This window comes from Talpa europaea (assembly GCF_964194135.1).
Source record: "Talpa europaea genome assembly, chromosome: 4".
Classification (NCBI taxonomy): Eukaryota; Metazoa; Chordata; class Mammalia; order Eulipotyphla; family Talpidae; genus Talpa; species Talpa europaea.
The window spans coordinates 115,992,675-116,008,095 of NC_140070.1; positions in this window are offsets into that span (position 1 = coordinate 115,992,675).

Sequence of the window (15,421 nt, forward strand, 5' to 3'; positions counted from 1 at the left end):
CTTAGTCAAGGCTCAAATAGGCCAGTTTATGGGATTCCATATTCAGCAGCCTTCCTCTCTCCACTTTACAGAGGAGCTTCTGGCGCTTTTTTTTTTTTTTTTTTTTTTTGTGGGACCCTCACCGGTGGCCAGGGAACAAACCGTCGCTGCAGAGGCTGCGGGCAGCCTCGCAGCCCAGCACTCAACCGCTGTGCCACCAGGGGAAGCCCAGCTTCTGGCTTTAAATGCAACGTTCTGGCTAACACCATCACCTTTGATCAGACCTTAGGATAGCTCCACAGAACAAGACACATCCCAGGAAAGGATATTCTCACTCCAGGAGGAAATTTGGGGCACTGTACACCTTTTGGACACACAGTGAATGTCACCCAGACACAGACACTTGCTTGATCTATACAAGTAGAAATAACTCCTTTGACTCCACAGGAGACACGAAGACAAAATATCATTTGGCAACTGTCATATGCCAGGTACTTTGAATGGAACTTTCCAAGTATTTTCACACTTCGTCCCTTAACAATTGTGAAAGAAAGAGATTATTTTCCCATTTTTGAGAAAACCAAAGCCGAGTGTTTTTATCGTTTCTCCAGATACCCCAAATCACCATAGAATGTAAGCTCCTCCAGGACAGGAATCTCAATTTGTTCACTGATGTATCCCAGGCATCTAGAATAGTGTCTGGTACATAGTACACACTCAGTAAATATTTTGTGGCTGTTGTTAAATTGAATGAATACACACGAAGACAACACTCTCCTGTGTACATACACATCTACACATAGACACGCACACACACACACCTTCACAAACACTTAGAGATGCATTCAGAAAGCAGATCCCAGGTCAGGAGAACCCAGCTCTCAGAGCAGCCCCAGTCAGCCTATTCCTGGAGGGCCCCCCTTTTGGTCTCCCCAGCCTCCTCTTTGGAGCGGGCAATCAGCGCTCTTCTAGCCTTAGCACAGCCCATTTCTTCCTTTTCTTAGCTCAACCAAAACAAAGATGTTTTTCTTTACTACGAGAGAAAACAGAGAAAAATAAATCAAGAAACTACAAGCTTTTGAGCAGATAAATTGACAGAGCTGGAATCCTATCCTAAGTCATGCCCTCAAATCCGGCCACAGCTTGGCTTAACTGGTGAGGCGATCAGCTCATAGAGCCCAGGTCCTGCTTGGATGCTTTGGCAGAAGCTCAGATGCCCAGGCTGAGGGAGGAGGTTGGCATGACTAATCGATCTAGAAGATTCTCTCTCCCTCCAGATAGTGTCTTCTGCTTTCAGTTGTAGACTCTTCTGCATCTCTGGCCTTGAGTTCCACCCTCCTTGCCATCTGCCATGCCCTGGGCTTGTAAACCAGGCTGGTCCAACCCAAACTGCACTGTAGGACTGTGTCAATCCCTTCTTAAACCCCCCCAACTTTCATTCTTCCTGGCACCTCAGAACTTGGCCTGAGTGGCTTCTGCCCCCATGGCCTCACCCTACTCCACCCCTTCATCCGATCTCTACTTCCTTTTGCAAAGAAGTTCTGATTGATATGCCAGAGCCCAGGATTCTGATTGATGTACCAGAGACCAGGATTCCAAGGAGTTATTACCTTAAATGACTCCAGACCACACCTTAAACCAATGCATCGGCATCACCAGGGTCTGTGGATTAAAATGCAAATTCCTGAGCCCACCCAAGACCTGCTGAATCAGAATCTCTGTGGGGGACTCCCATAAGCCAGAGCTTTTAACAAGCTCCCCAGGCAACTCTCACACACCAAAGTCCGAGAAGCACCCAAGTCTAATAAATTCCACACATAACCCCATGCATATATAATAATGACCGAAACAGTTATTGAGCACTTACTGTGTGCCAGGAAGCATTTCTATGTATTCACTCGGTTAACCCTCACAACCACACTATGAGGAGACATGCTGTCATCCCCATTTCATGGTAACTTGCCCAAGTTCACACAAACTGTTGGCGGAGTCAAGTATGGAACCCCAGGCCCTGTGATTTCTGAACCTGAGCCCACAGCCTTCCCTGCCCCCCCACACAAAGTACACCCCCACAGTCCCAAACTGTCACCTATGTGAGTCACACACAGAACCCCATCCCCTCTGAACCATGGAGAAAAGAGACGATGGAAGGCCAGGGCATTTTCAAAGGCTGCCAGTTTCTCTCTCACCCCAAGTCTGGCATACACAAATCTGAGTCCAGAAAGCCAGCAGCCACAGCCGGCAGGGCCAGAGAGTTGGTGAACTGTGGCTCTAAGATTTTGGCAGCACCCACGGGCCCTGAAGCTTGGCCCTGCCCACTGCAGTGAGTGTGCCCACCACAGGCCTCAACCGCCAGGGTCCCAAACCCTGCCCAGCAGCCCCCACTGCCCAGTGTCCTGGCTCCCGGAGACCTGAGCCCCTGACAGGGTCCTCCTGGAATGCCACAGCCAGAGAGCAGATGTGCTTGCAGCTCTCTCCAAAAAACGAGTCTTCTTAGGAATCCTGCCATGGGGGGGAAGGAAGGGGGCTGGGGGGAGGGATTGGAAAAACAACTGAAATACCATAACACAGAAAAGTGATCCAAATAAAAAGCAGCAACTGTGTATCTGGAAGGAATAAACTGAGGAGGAGAGGCGCGGAGTTGTGCAGCGTGGCTGTGAGGCTGCCAACCTTGGCAGCGTGGGGCTGGGGGCTGGGCTGCAGCCGCCAACTGGCCACAAGGCAGCTCAGGCCAGGGGGGGCACACGGGACAGCAGAGTCCGGGCAGAGGCAGGGATGCAAGAAAGAGATCTCAATCCCAGCTGCAACGTTCCCCTACCCAGTGTTCCTGCGTGGTGTTCTTCAGCCCCAGAAGTTTCAGCACCTCAAGGCCTATCTGATGGGTCCTCCTCACCACTCACCATTTTAAGAGTCAGTTTGGGACCATAGAAAGAGCCAAAATTTTCCCTGGATTTCCTGGCATTGTGAGCGTGGGGAGAGGACCCTTTCTCAGGATAGGACTGGGGTGCGCTGACAGTGGAGGGTAAAATGTGGGAAAGATTTACAATGAGGTCAAAGAATGTGGTATCAAAACACTGAGGTTCTCCCCAGCTCCACGCAGGTGCTCACCCAGTTTCCTCCAGAGGAGCAGTGTCACCTTGGGCAACCACTTGAAATGGACTATATCAAACCTACTCTGTCTCTCATCCTCAAACAAAATGGATAATGACCATGCAAAGCTTTTGAAAATAATCTGTTAAGTGCTAGCTGCTATCAGATCCCATTTCTTAAGCTGTGTACCCTGCACATTTCTTAAGCTATGTACCAAGCATTTTCATATATGGTGCTTAGAATTCTGTAAGGTAGATATATTAACCCTATTTTACACATGGAAAAATAAGGCTCCAAGAAGTTGAGAAACTTCTGAAAACAGGCAGATATAGGCATTGAACCAGGTCTGTCTCTTTGGGGCCCATGCACACAGTAGGTCAGGATGGGCAGTGTCAGAGTTGGGGAGCTGAGAGAAGAGATGAATTCCTGGCAGAAGGCAGAGGAAACTGGCTGGGAATGTCTGGAGTTGGTCTATTTAGAGAGTATTTTTTCTTCAAAGAAATCAAAGCTCTTCTTGGCTACCAGTTCTTGAGTGAACCATACCAGTTCCCAAACTCTAGAAGAACCCTCTCAACGATGTTTATTCAGTCATTCCATAAACATTTGCGGAGCATATGTTATGTACCAGTCTGGAAAGCAAAAGCTGACAAAATATGGTCTCTGTCCTTAAAGATGTAACTGTGAGCTGGCCAGAATGCAGGTAAGTACATGAATAATTATAACCTATGGTCATCTAGAACATTCTATGGGAGTCCATTAAAGAGATAACCAATCCATCCAGGAGGGAGCAAGGAAGGACAGAGCTGCCCCACGCAGCTGTACAGGCTGTGCACTGCACAAGCCAGGGCACTCCCTGGAGCTGTACGATGCAGGAACCCAATCCTTCCATCCAGCAGCATGGAACTGGCTGCCACCTCACCCCAACCCCCAAACCCTAGTTCATCAACCTGGCCCTGGTGGTCTTTCTCCTCCTCTGGCTCTCTCCTTTCAGAATTCCTTTGTCCAGGCTTCCAGAGAAGGTTTCTTTAAACAACAAAAATAAAAACAAAAAAAAACATCACTCCACAGGAGCCCCTTATCCCTCTTCTCTTGCCAGCTAAAGCAAGCCGGCTCCTCTCAGAGAATTACATTTTTGGGAAGTGTGATTCATGGGGAAAGAACTCTTTCCACAGCTTTCTAACCTTTGATGTGACCCCAAAAAACCTGTGGCTAATACAGAGCGATCTAAATCTCACAAAGCTCATAAACACAAGAGCCGCACTGCATTGGGCCGTGAAAAGGCCTCTGGCTAGGCAGCTCCTGCCACCAGCTGGAGGAATGTCACCCTTTCCCACCCTACACCACCACCCTCCCCACAAACCCTCCATTCCACTGGCATTGCCTGCAGTCTGGCATCCCAGGGCTCCAGTGGCGGGGGCAGGGGGTTGCCAAGGCTGGACCCAGAACCTCTGGCTCTCCGATTCTGATAGCAAAGGTGTCAGTTGTTGAGCAAGGGAGAGAAAGGCCAGAGAAACAGATCTCTGCGTACAGCCTCCCCGGTGGGAAGAACAGCTGAGACCAGAAAGGTGCTGGTGAATTGTAGGTGACACCCTGCAGAGGCTATGCCCGCTGTGGACACCAGCAGCTCAGGTCCTGGTTCAGATGTGTTTCTGGATGTTTTCCTGCAAAGCCAAATAGTATAAATGAAGTCTATTTTCCCATGAAAACAATGTTTTTTTAGAGACTAATCTATCAACAACAAATTTAATGAACTAGAAACAATATACCTGTTCTCTGCAGAGTGTACCTCTTTCTAAATAAAGCAGGTTATGGAATAAGCAGGACAAGGTGGTAACTAATGAGATACTATAAATGAAACGCCTCGCACAGTGCCTGGCTTATGGTAGGTGATCAATAAATGGTCACTGTGACTATAATGCCTTTTTTTATTATTTGAGCAGTCCCTGAGAGAGGCCTGAGCAGAGCAAGGAGAGGGGCCATAAAGTTTCCAGGAACTAATCTGAGGCTCTGCCTGCCTGCCCGCTGCAGGGAGGGCCCCGGGACCTACAGGCTAGGGTTTCACGGAGGGAAGCTGGCTCACTGCGGAGAAGGACATTTGTGCTCCTGCCACTCATGCTGAAAATAGTACAACCACACAGCTGGCCACAAAGGCAGGGGGACAGACAGGCAGTGGCCAAACTAAACTGCCGACTGGTTTCAGGAAACTTAGTCCAGGACTCTCTTTCCTCTCCTCCCCCATCACACTCCGCAGCAATTTGGAAGTCAAAGGCTCTTGACACAAGTTTTTGTCACTGGGCTTGGACCTCACAGGTGGAGGGATCCTGGGCCACCACAGTCTCCGCTGGGAAATGAACTGGCTGGACTGCCAGCAGCTCTCTCCTCCTCCATCCCCCGCCCCAGACGAGCAGGTAGGGGACATAGGCACTTGACCCAGGTATAGGGCAAGTTGGGAGAAGGGGTTCCTTTCTTCCTCCTCTGAGCAGCACAGCAGGGCGGGGGCTTGGTGGGGGGGGGGGTTGCTCCCTGGAAGCCTTTCCAGACATTTCTCTTCCCCTAATGGCCAGGGGTGCACCCCAAAGGAGGACTTTATCGTCTTGCCCAAGGTTGTGGCTGTTTTGTGGGAAGGACTGGGTCATGCCCTGGTGGGGGCCATCCAGGAGACCTGGGGTGTAGAACCAGCTAACCCTCCCCTCTGACACTTACCCACCACCCAAGGCATCTGCTTCTGGGCTTCTTAATTTCTGCTCCAGCACCTTCCCTTCTCTCCCCCATCTCTATTTGAATCACATTCTCACTTTCTCTACTAAAGGGAGAATAGAAAGGGTCTCCTCTTGGTTTGTTCAGGGGCTCAAAACAAAGGGAGACACTCGAATAACTTGTCACTGAGTCCATGCTTAGCAGGCCTACTCCAGGACTTGCGGTCAGGAGACATCACTTTATCACTCATTAATAGTCCTCACTTACTCCTTTGAACCTCAGTGGCCTGATTTGTGAGGTGGAGATAATATCTCCACACGAGTTTGTTTTTGAAAGGAGTCAACAAGATGGGGCACGAGAAAGTTCTGCACAAACTCTAGAGTACTAACCAGTAATAATAATGATTGATTCCTGTTATTATTACGGACGGTGCTGCCAGCACTATAAAAATAGCCACTGTCCCTCAGAAATACCACCCAAGTCTGCATCTGTTTTAAGGGGAACAGCATGGGAATGGAATATGTCTCCTGACTGATTCTCAGTTGGGCACAGCCGAGCAGAGGGCCTGGGTGAGGTCAACCCCTCTCACCAGCGTCATCCAGCCTCTAGCAAAAAGGACAATGATTATAAACCCCACGAAAGAGCCAGGTTCTCTCTCCAGGGATTACCTCACCCCTCTGGAACCAAGGAGACTGAAAGAAAGGGAGACGTATGGATGGCCCGATAGCCAGCCTGGCGTCACAGCTACTAGTTGTGCTGTAATGGTGATATCACAGACAATTCTTTTTCTTCTATTTGCCAGATTTTCTGTAATGTGTCTCTTCCTTTTATAATAAATGGAAAGAAAAATTCCTTTGGATGACCCATCCCAACAAAAATAACTAGATTCCCCTAAAGCCAACCCCTCAGGTAGGAACAGGAGAGCAAGCACTAAGGGGCTGAGGCCTAGAGTCACATCCAGGGTCCTCCCCCCGAGGGGCCAGGAAGAGTGAAGCACCAATAACAGATATTGTTGTTGAGCCTGTGCCAGGTGCCCTGTGTCTATTTTCTCTCTCTTGACCCTAATCATGGCCCTTCCAGATAGGGGTTATAATGTCATTTTTCAGATGGGGTTCTAACCAGATGTTATTTTTCCTGAAGTTGCTCATTTACTTAGCAGCAAAACTGGACAAGATTTGAGCCAGGGTCTGCTTGGGTCCAAAGCTTAGAACCATTCTACCCACTGGCTGCATGTCTGTGGGCTGGCAGGGTGGGCTGAGTTCACTTCTGGGTGGGGTCCCCAGCCACACCAGGGAGTGGAGCGAGACTGAAAGGAAAGGGAAAATTTGTTTACTCTCCATAGCCTCTCTCTGGACACCCGCCAGCCCTGAACGCAGCAGAGGAAGACCACAGGACTGGCTGCCCTGTGCCTGGCTGGCATAGGTCTACCCCAGCGCTTGCTCCAAGCCTAGGGGAGGTACCAGGGAGCCCCACAAGGAGGTATCCCACTTCCCTTCCTGCTCCCTGCAGAACAAGGGCCCAATTAGAGAGGCCAAAAATCCCTGGTTTGGAAGAGCAGACCATGGTGAAAAGGGAGAACTCCTTCAGTATCCCAACCAAATTGGCTATAGGAAAAAAATGCATGAGCCTTACCTCAGGGAAGGAGCTGGGTGGTCTCCAGGGCACCCTACTGAGACCACCCCCCCCCCGCCCCTGCACACACACATCTCCAGGGAGGGGTGCAAGCTGGCCTGCATTGAGCCACAGGATGAAAGAGATAAAAATAATAAGTTATTATTTTTGTTGGGATGGGTCACTCAAAGGAATTTTTCTTTCCATTTATTATAAAAAGACACATTACAGAAAAAAGTATCTGTAATTTCACCACTGCTGCACTACTACTAGCAACAGTCTCATGCAGATCTCCCCAGTTTTCTCACCTCTCTTTTTTAAAAAAAAAAAGTAATTTTGATTATGCCATTTCCAGAACATGGATCCAGATCTTCCCACCACTTGTCAAGATGTCATAACTGTCTTTCTATGTCACTGTGTAGCTCGCTGGTGCTCCTCCTGGATGACTGCAGGGGAGTCCATTGTGTGACCTAATTAGGAATGTTTGTATTTGAAGTCTTACAAAAGTAGAAAATTTGAATCACATTTAACAAGGCTTTAATAAACTATCTCTTTTTAAAATAATAAATTATATGGACTCAGAGCAGGTCTAGAAAATCAAGGCAGCCCTTGGTTGCAACAGATTGGGCAAGAGACTTGGGGATAAGGGAGGCACAGCTGGTGGGATTGGAGCACCTCCCACCCCAGGAGGCACAAAACTCAAGTTCCTTGTGCCTGTTCCGTTCTGGAATCTTCTGGTTTTTGTTAGGGTCTGCCTGGGGAAGGCATCCCTGAAAGTCCTGGCCCACTGCTTGGAGTGCATCGCAGACCCCATTCGAGCTCATCCCCAAGTGGGTCTCCAACCCCATGGCCTGCTTAGGAATGTTCTAAATACATATTCTGAGATATATTTGGAGTTTCTGAAAGGGCTGCTGAATGCATCATTTGAGACTGGTTGCAAACAGAAGAAACTGACCCTGCCCTGGAAGCTTATATTCTAGTTACTGAAGAATTTAAAACAAAGGTAGTGTGATCTAGGGGTGAGTGACTCACACTCTGGATTCAGCCTTAGCTGGATTGTGTACTTCTCCTGCCCTCCTCCACTTATTGAACAAGCAAGTTACTTGAACCTTTCTAAGCCCTAACTTCCTCATCTGCAGAATGGGGTTAATCTAATTTTCCTTGCAGAGCTGTGGTAAGGATTAGAGACATTATATGTAAAGTGCCTGACATTTAGTAGGCTTTCAAAAATGTTGGTTATAATTAAAGTAGCACAAAACACATGTAAATGCTAAAGGGACACCACATAAAGGGACTAGAGCATTGAGGGATGAAGGGTGATTCTAAGACAGGGGTTCTCCGAGCTGGCTATGCATGAGAATCACCTGCAGAGCTTTGAAATTATGCTGATGCCCAGGCCCCACCCAGACCAATTAAACCAGAGTGGACCCAGATCCTGTACATTTTTTAAAAACTACCCAGGTGAATGATGCATCCAGGGTTTATAACCATTGCTTTAGGAGGTGTTTTGAAATGTGATTTCAAAAAGAAAGGTAAAGAACACAACATGGATTGAGTTCACTTGCAAGGTGCTTTCACAACTGTTAGCTCCTCTAAAGTCTCTCAGCTATCATCTGAAGCAGTTACGTTTAATCCAATTAGAAACAAAGGGAAGCAGAGCTTTAGAAATGTCACTGAGGGCTGCTACCACCCAGCCTAGGCACTTTCTACTCATGTTCAAAAGCAGCTCTGTTAAAGAGAAAGATGATGTGAACCACAAATGACAGGCATGGGGGACCTTTTCAGTCTTTAGTAGCTAAATGAAAAAGAAACAGGTGAAATGATAACGTATTTTATGTTACCCGATATAGTCATAACATGTAGATAATATGGAAATTACTGTGATACTTTATTTTTTTTTTGTACTAAGTCTTCAAATCTGGTGTGTATTTTATAAGGACAGCATATTTCAATTAGCACGGACTGGCCAGGAGTGCTCAGTAGCCACATACAGCTAGTGGCTATTCTAGAGACAGTTGACCTGGAATCCTGCTGGGCAGATAGGAAGAGGTGGGAGAGAACCATGGAAGGGCTGAGGAGTTTCAGGATTGGCCAAGAGATTCTTCAGTGAATTGTGCCTGAGATGGTTGGGGAGTTTGGGGGTCACCCAGCAAGTCAACTTGTTCTGTACATGTCATGCAGAAGAAGATTGGACCCTTAAACCATACACAAAAATCACCTCAAAATGGACTAAAGATTTAAGTACAAGATCTGAATCTGTAAATCTCCTAGAAAAAAACATAGAGAGAAAACTCCTTGACATTGATCTTGGCATTTACTTTTTGGATTGACAGTGAAAGCAAAAATAAGGAAGTGGGACTATATCAAATTCCAACATTTCTGCCCAGAGAAGGAAACAATGGACAAAATGAAAAGGCAGCTTACGGAATATGAGGAAGTGTTTTCAAACCATAGATCCAAAAGGAGTTATTATCCAAAATATACTAGGAGCACTTACAACTCAATAGCAAAACAAAACAATCTGACTGAGAAATGGGCAGAGGAATTGACATTTTCCCAAAGATATACAGGGCCTCTCCAGTGGTGCAGCGGGTTGAGCGCAGCACTATGAAGCTCTTCGCACGCAGCCTCTGCAGCACTGGTTCAATTCCTGACGGGCCAGGGAGATTCCCACACTGCGCTGCAGACCTCTCCTGTCTCGCCCGCTGCTCCCCTCAGTAGTGCTTTCAGTCCATCTGCCTGTTCTGCTCCCCACTCAGCCTCTGGTGAATTCTCTCACCCTCCTATGCCTCTGGCTTGTAACTCAGTGCTTGTATAAATCTTTTTTAAAAATCTGTTTAAAAAAAGATATACAAATGGCCAGCAGGTACAGGAAAAGTGCTCAACATCACTAATCATCAGGGAATTGCAAATTAAAAACACAAGGAGTTATCACCTCACACCTGTTAGGATGACTATTAATAGAAGATAAGAGATAAAGAGTGTTGGCAAGGATGTGAAGAAAAGGGAACCCTTATACATTGTAGGTAAAATGTATGTAAATTGAATGTAAATTAGTGCAGCCATGATGGAAAACAGTATGGATGTTCCTCAAAAAATTAAAAATAGAGCTCAGTAAGACTACCATAAGATCTAGCCACTCCAGGGCCTCGCTGGTGGTGCAGGTGGTTGAGCACCGCACTGTGAGGCTGTCTGCAGCCTCTGCAGTGCCAGTTTGATCCCCGCCAGCCTAGGAGCGGCCCACATGGTGCAGCAGACCTCTCCTGTCTCACCTGCTGCTCCCCTCAGCAGTGTATTTCATTAGTCTGCGTGTTCTGTTCCCCGCTCTGTCTCTGGTGAGTCCTCTCACCCTCCTGCGCATCTGGCCTCTACCCTGGTTCTTGTACAAACGAATAAATCTTTAAAAAAAAAAAAAAAGATCTAGCCACTCTAATGCTGGGTATATAGCCAAAGGAATGAAATCATTATTTCAAAGAGATATAGGCACTTGCATGTTCATCGCAGCATTACTCACAATAATCAAGATATGAAAACAATGTAAGTGACTGCTGATGGATTTATTGTTAGAGAACACACACACAGAGGAATATTATTCAGCCATGAGAAAGGAAAAACTGCCATTTACAACAATATGAATGAATCCAGAAGCATTATGCTAAGTGAAATAAGCCAGACAGGAAGAAGACAAATATAGTATGGTATCACTTATAGGTAAAATCTTAAAAAACTTGAACTCAGAAACAGGGAATGGTAGTTGTTGGGGCTAGAAGGTGGGGGGATGGAATAGAAATGTGCTGGTGAGATGGTACAAACTTTGAGTTGTAAGATGAAAAAATCCTAAGGATCTAACGTACAGCATGGTGACTGTACTTAAAAACACTGTATTGTATACTTGAAAGTTGCTAAGAGAGTAGAATTTAAACATTTTCATTAAAAAAGTAACTACATGAGGTAATGGATGTGTTCATTAACTTGATTGTGGTAATCATTTCACAATGCATATGTGTATCAAATCACCACATTGTACACTTTAAACATATACACTTTTATTTGTCAATTATACCTCAATAAAGTTTAGGGTGGGAGTCCAAAGATGATGAGGGGCCAATAAGAGATCCGAGAAGGAAACCCCAGCAGGCAAACCAGCCTCATAAGCTGGACTGGGAACCTGGGCCCCTGTTCTCATCCTGGCTGGAGGAGACCCCAGCCAGGAGCAGCAAGTGTGAATTTACCGGATTGGGAGACGGCTATTTTACGGTTCCTTTGGCTCCCCACTCACGGAAGCAGACCTGTACCAGATCCCTCCCCTCAGGCTCCCCCCACCACCCCTACAGCCCATAAAGGGTAATGGAGCTGAAGTTAAAATAGTCACATGAAACCCACCTCATTTGAAAGGGCACCTGCTTTAAAGGCCAAATTTCCTGAGCCCAGGTTTATACATTAAGCCACAGAAAGACCTAATTAATTCAGACCCCACTCACTCTGAATTTGGGATAAATTCTGCCCCGGGCTGGTCTGAAGTCTTTCCTTTTGCACTATCTATGAAGAAATGGTTTGCTAAGCAAATAAATAGTGCAAGCCAGATTACAGAGACAGGCCTGGCTGACTTAAAACTGTTTTAAAGAACTTTAAAAATCGCTTTAGCAGCCCCATTTGCAGAAAGTTAATGAGATCATTACAGCTGGTCCTTATCTATTTATTTCGACATTTCAGTTTTCCAAGAACCTCCACGCACATTATTTGATGTGACTCTTGGGTAGAGGTCTTGTTACTTTCCAGTCTCAAGCAACTGACTTAATGCTGAACACATAGTAGGAACTTGATAGTTACTAAAATAATGGAGGTAGACATAGTAAGTATTAGTTCCATATTATAGGTGAGAAAAAATAAGGTTCAGAGGAGTTACTTATTTATAGTATCTTGGGGTATCTCTACAGCTGCACCAACCACATGGCTACTAAGTGGTGAAATGGAGATTTGAATCAACCCTTGCTTTCTTGGATCTCTTTGCTGTCTTACACTGTTTTCAGTTCTGCTGCTTGATACAGTTGTGTGTGTGTGTGTGTGTGTGTGTTTTTAGCTGTTAGAGGAACAGTCTGTTCTCAGAAACAAAGGCAACAGAAAGTCCAATTTTTCCTTTGTAAATAGCCTTTTCCCCAGGTAGGGGAATTAGTGAGTTCTGGAAGTTGCTCCCCCATCTCCCTCCCCCCACAGCCCACTGCCACTGCCCAGCAGCCAGTCCCATTCTCTTTAGAGGATAGGAGGCCTTCTCCGAGCAGCAGGTCCTCCATCCACCCACCACTGTGGCCCCTGTTGGGAGGTCAGAGCCAATGTAGGTGAATTTCGTTCCTTTGAGAGAAGGGAGAGAATAAAGGGCTGGAAGAATAGACCTGGGCTGAGTTCCTCCAGGGATTGCTTCCCAAGGTGTGGGTCTCCCCAGGAAGAACAATCTTTGTCCTCTGGGTTTCCCCTTCCCCAGATCCCAGGAACAGCCTCTGTCGGGAATCTTCCCTGCCCCCAGGTTGGAGGTGGTGGTGGGGGTACATTGGTGAAGACGTTGCTGTCTCTCCCTACCCTTTGTTCTGGAGACTCTGCCGGCTTGGAACACTGCACAGGAAAATTCCCTGACCGTGAGATCTGCAGGCTGCAGGGTCCCGGGGGAAGGCTGGGCCTGGGGCTCTTTCGTGCTGCAGCTGGAAAGAGGGGTTGGGTTTCAGAGAGCCGGACTGGGGGAAGGCAGGCTGCCTTCCCGGTGGTGAAGGGAGCCAGCCCTGTGAGCCAGCGGTGCCGACAGCTTCCTGTCGAGAGCTGGGGGCCCACGTGACTGCTCCCCACTTGGCAGATTAGGGGGTGAAAGGCCCAAGGAGAAGGGAGAACAGGAGGGGCCCTTAGCCCCTATCTAGTCTGGCTAGCGGAGTGGGAGGCAGAGCACCAAATCCTTTTTTGTTAAATGAATTCTGCTGGCTCCTTGTCACACGGTCCAGCGAGCAGCCTCTGTCTGGGGAGGGTTGGGGGTGGCGAGACTTGGCACCAACCGGGGCCAGGGGCTGTTTGTTTAAAGTCCGCTTTCCTCAACCTGGCCACACACATCCCCACAGTGCCTGACAGGGAGGGAATGCAGCAGCAGCAGACCTGCTTGGTGAAGAGCAGATAGGCGCAGGCTGTGACAGGGAGCAGACCGGAAGCTGGAATGGAGGGTGATGCGCACAGCTCTGAGGGTCAGGCCTCCTCCCCAGTTGGTCCTCCAAGGCCAAGTGCAGCCATGACAAGCGGACCCTGCTTCCCACTAAAACTGCCAGCCCTGAAGAAGCCCCATGTATCAGGCCTAGTCCAGAGATGCCCTGTTCTGTTCAACAAGCATTCATTGAACACCAACTGTACATAGAAGAGATAAGTCGGATACAGAGAGGCCTTACTTAAGGAGAGAAATTAGAGGTTATGCCATTTGGGTGTGACAGAAGAGGGTACCCAGCTCAGCTTTAGGGAGAGTTTCCCGGAGTAGATGGTACCTCAAAGGAGGGAGAAGCCAGTAGGAAGGGGAAGTCAGCTCAGAAGGAACTGAACCAATTTAGTGGTGGTTTCTGGGGGCAGTTTCAGATCATACCTGGTGTGCATATCCCCTCTCCTCCACCCCTGCCCTGCAACAACTGCTCGCGAAGCAGTCTCCCCCATATCTGTGGGCACTGGAGAGAACCAGCGAGCAGCAACACCTGATGGATTCCCAGGGGGCACAGGCCTCATCAGTGTTTCCAGGTCAGCTGAATTCACTTCTCTGGCCCTCTCCTCTCATCCCCCCGGGACTGAGGGGTGCATTGGATGGAGGGGAGACAGAAGGGCTCACCAATCCTCTACCCTCTTCCACAGGAAGAGCAGCAACCCCCAGGGCAAAAACCCACACCACCCGACATCCACCAACTCCCGAGCATGAGTACCCTTAAATTCTACCTCGGAACGTTGGAGCCTCAGCCTCTGCCTCTTAGGGATTTCTAGTGTGACTCTGTCTGCCCTGTAGGTGATTTTTGTTCCAAGCTCCATGCCTGTTGTTTACATAGCTCAGAGTTCCGTGGAGTTAGAACAACATGCTTTCCTTTCCACTAAAGGTGATATAAAAAACACCAGGTCTGAGGGGGGTGGGCGGAAAGGCCACGTGTGCTCTCAGGCACCTCATTCAGTTGGGCTCCTCCATCTGGGATACCTATTCATCACACTCCGCGGAGCTGCCTCAGCCTGGCGGCCCTCGGAATTCCTGAAAGTGGCCTGGGACTCTGAAGGAGCTTAGGTTCTGGAACTCTCACTGGAAGTTCTGGCGCTAAGAATGGGGTTACCCCTGTGGGGAGTCCTACTGGCCCGGGATACTGCCAAAGGAAGACCTGATGGGAAGGTCACCCCATCCTAGAGCCTCGAGGTGGGGGACAGAAGCTGTGTTTGGATGTTCAGCAGGCAGGATGATGGGAAAGAACAGTGCAGGAGGAGTGGATAGAAAAGGAAGAAAAAAGGGGCCTCCCCTGGTGGTGCAGGTGGTTGAGCACAGCGCTGTGAAGCTGTCCACAGGCTCTGCAGTGCCAGTTGGATCCCTGCTGGCCAGTGAGGGTCCCACATGTGGGGTGGGCCTCTCCTGTGTCACCCGCTGCTCCCCTCAGCAGTGTATTTCGTCAGTCTGCCTGTTCTGCTCCCCACTCTGTCTCTGGTGAATCCTCTCACCCTCCCACGCATCTGGCCTGTACCCTGGTTCTTGTATATATAAACAAATCTTTAAATAAAAAAAAATAAAGAAAAGGAAGAGAAAGGCTTTCCTCTCACCTTGAGGAGGGTCTGAACACTCCTGTCTACTTTTAATCAGAAAGCTCTGCCTCTGAGGGTGCCCTCCAGCACCTTTCATCCTCTCTCCTGCAAAGATCTCACTGCTCTCATGGTTAGTTTAAGAACTGTCTAGATGGAACAGGTAGAGATCAGGATGCTTGAGGACACAGGCCATTTTCTCAGAGTGTCTTCGTGGATATCCCTTAGACCCTGGTTGAAGGTCCCCCACCCTACAACAAATCTC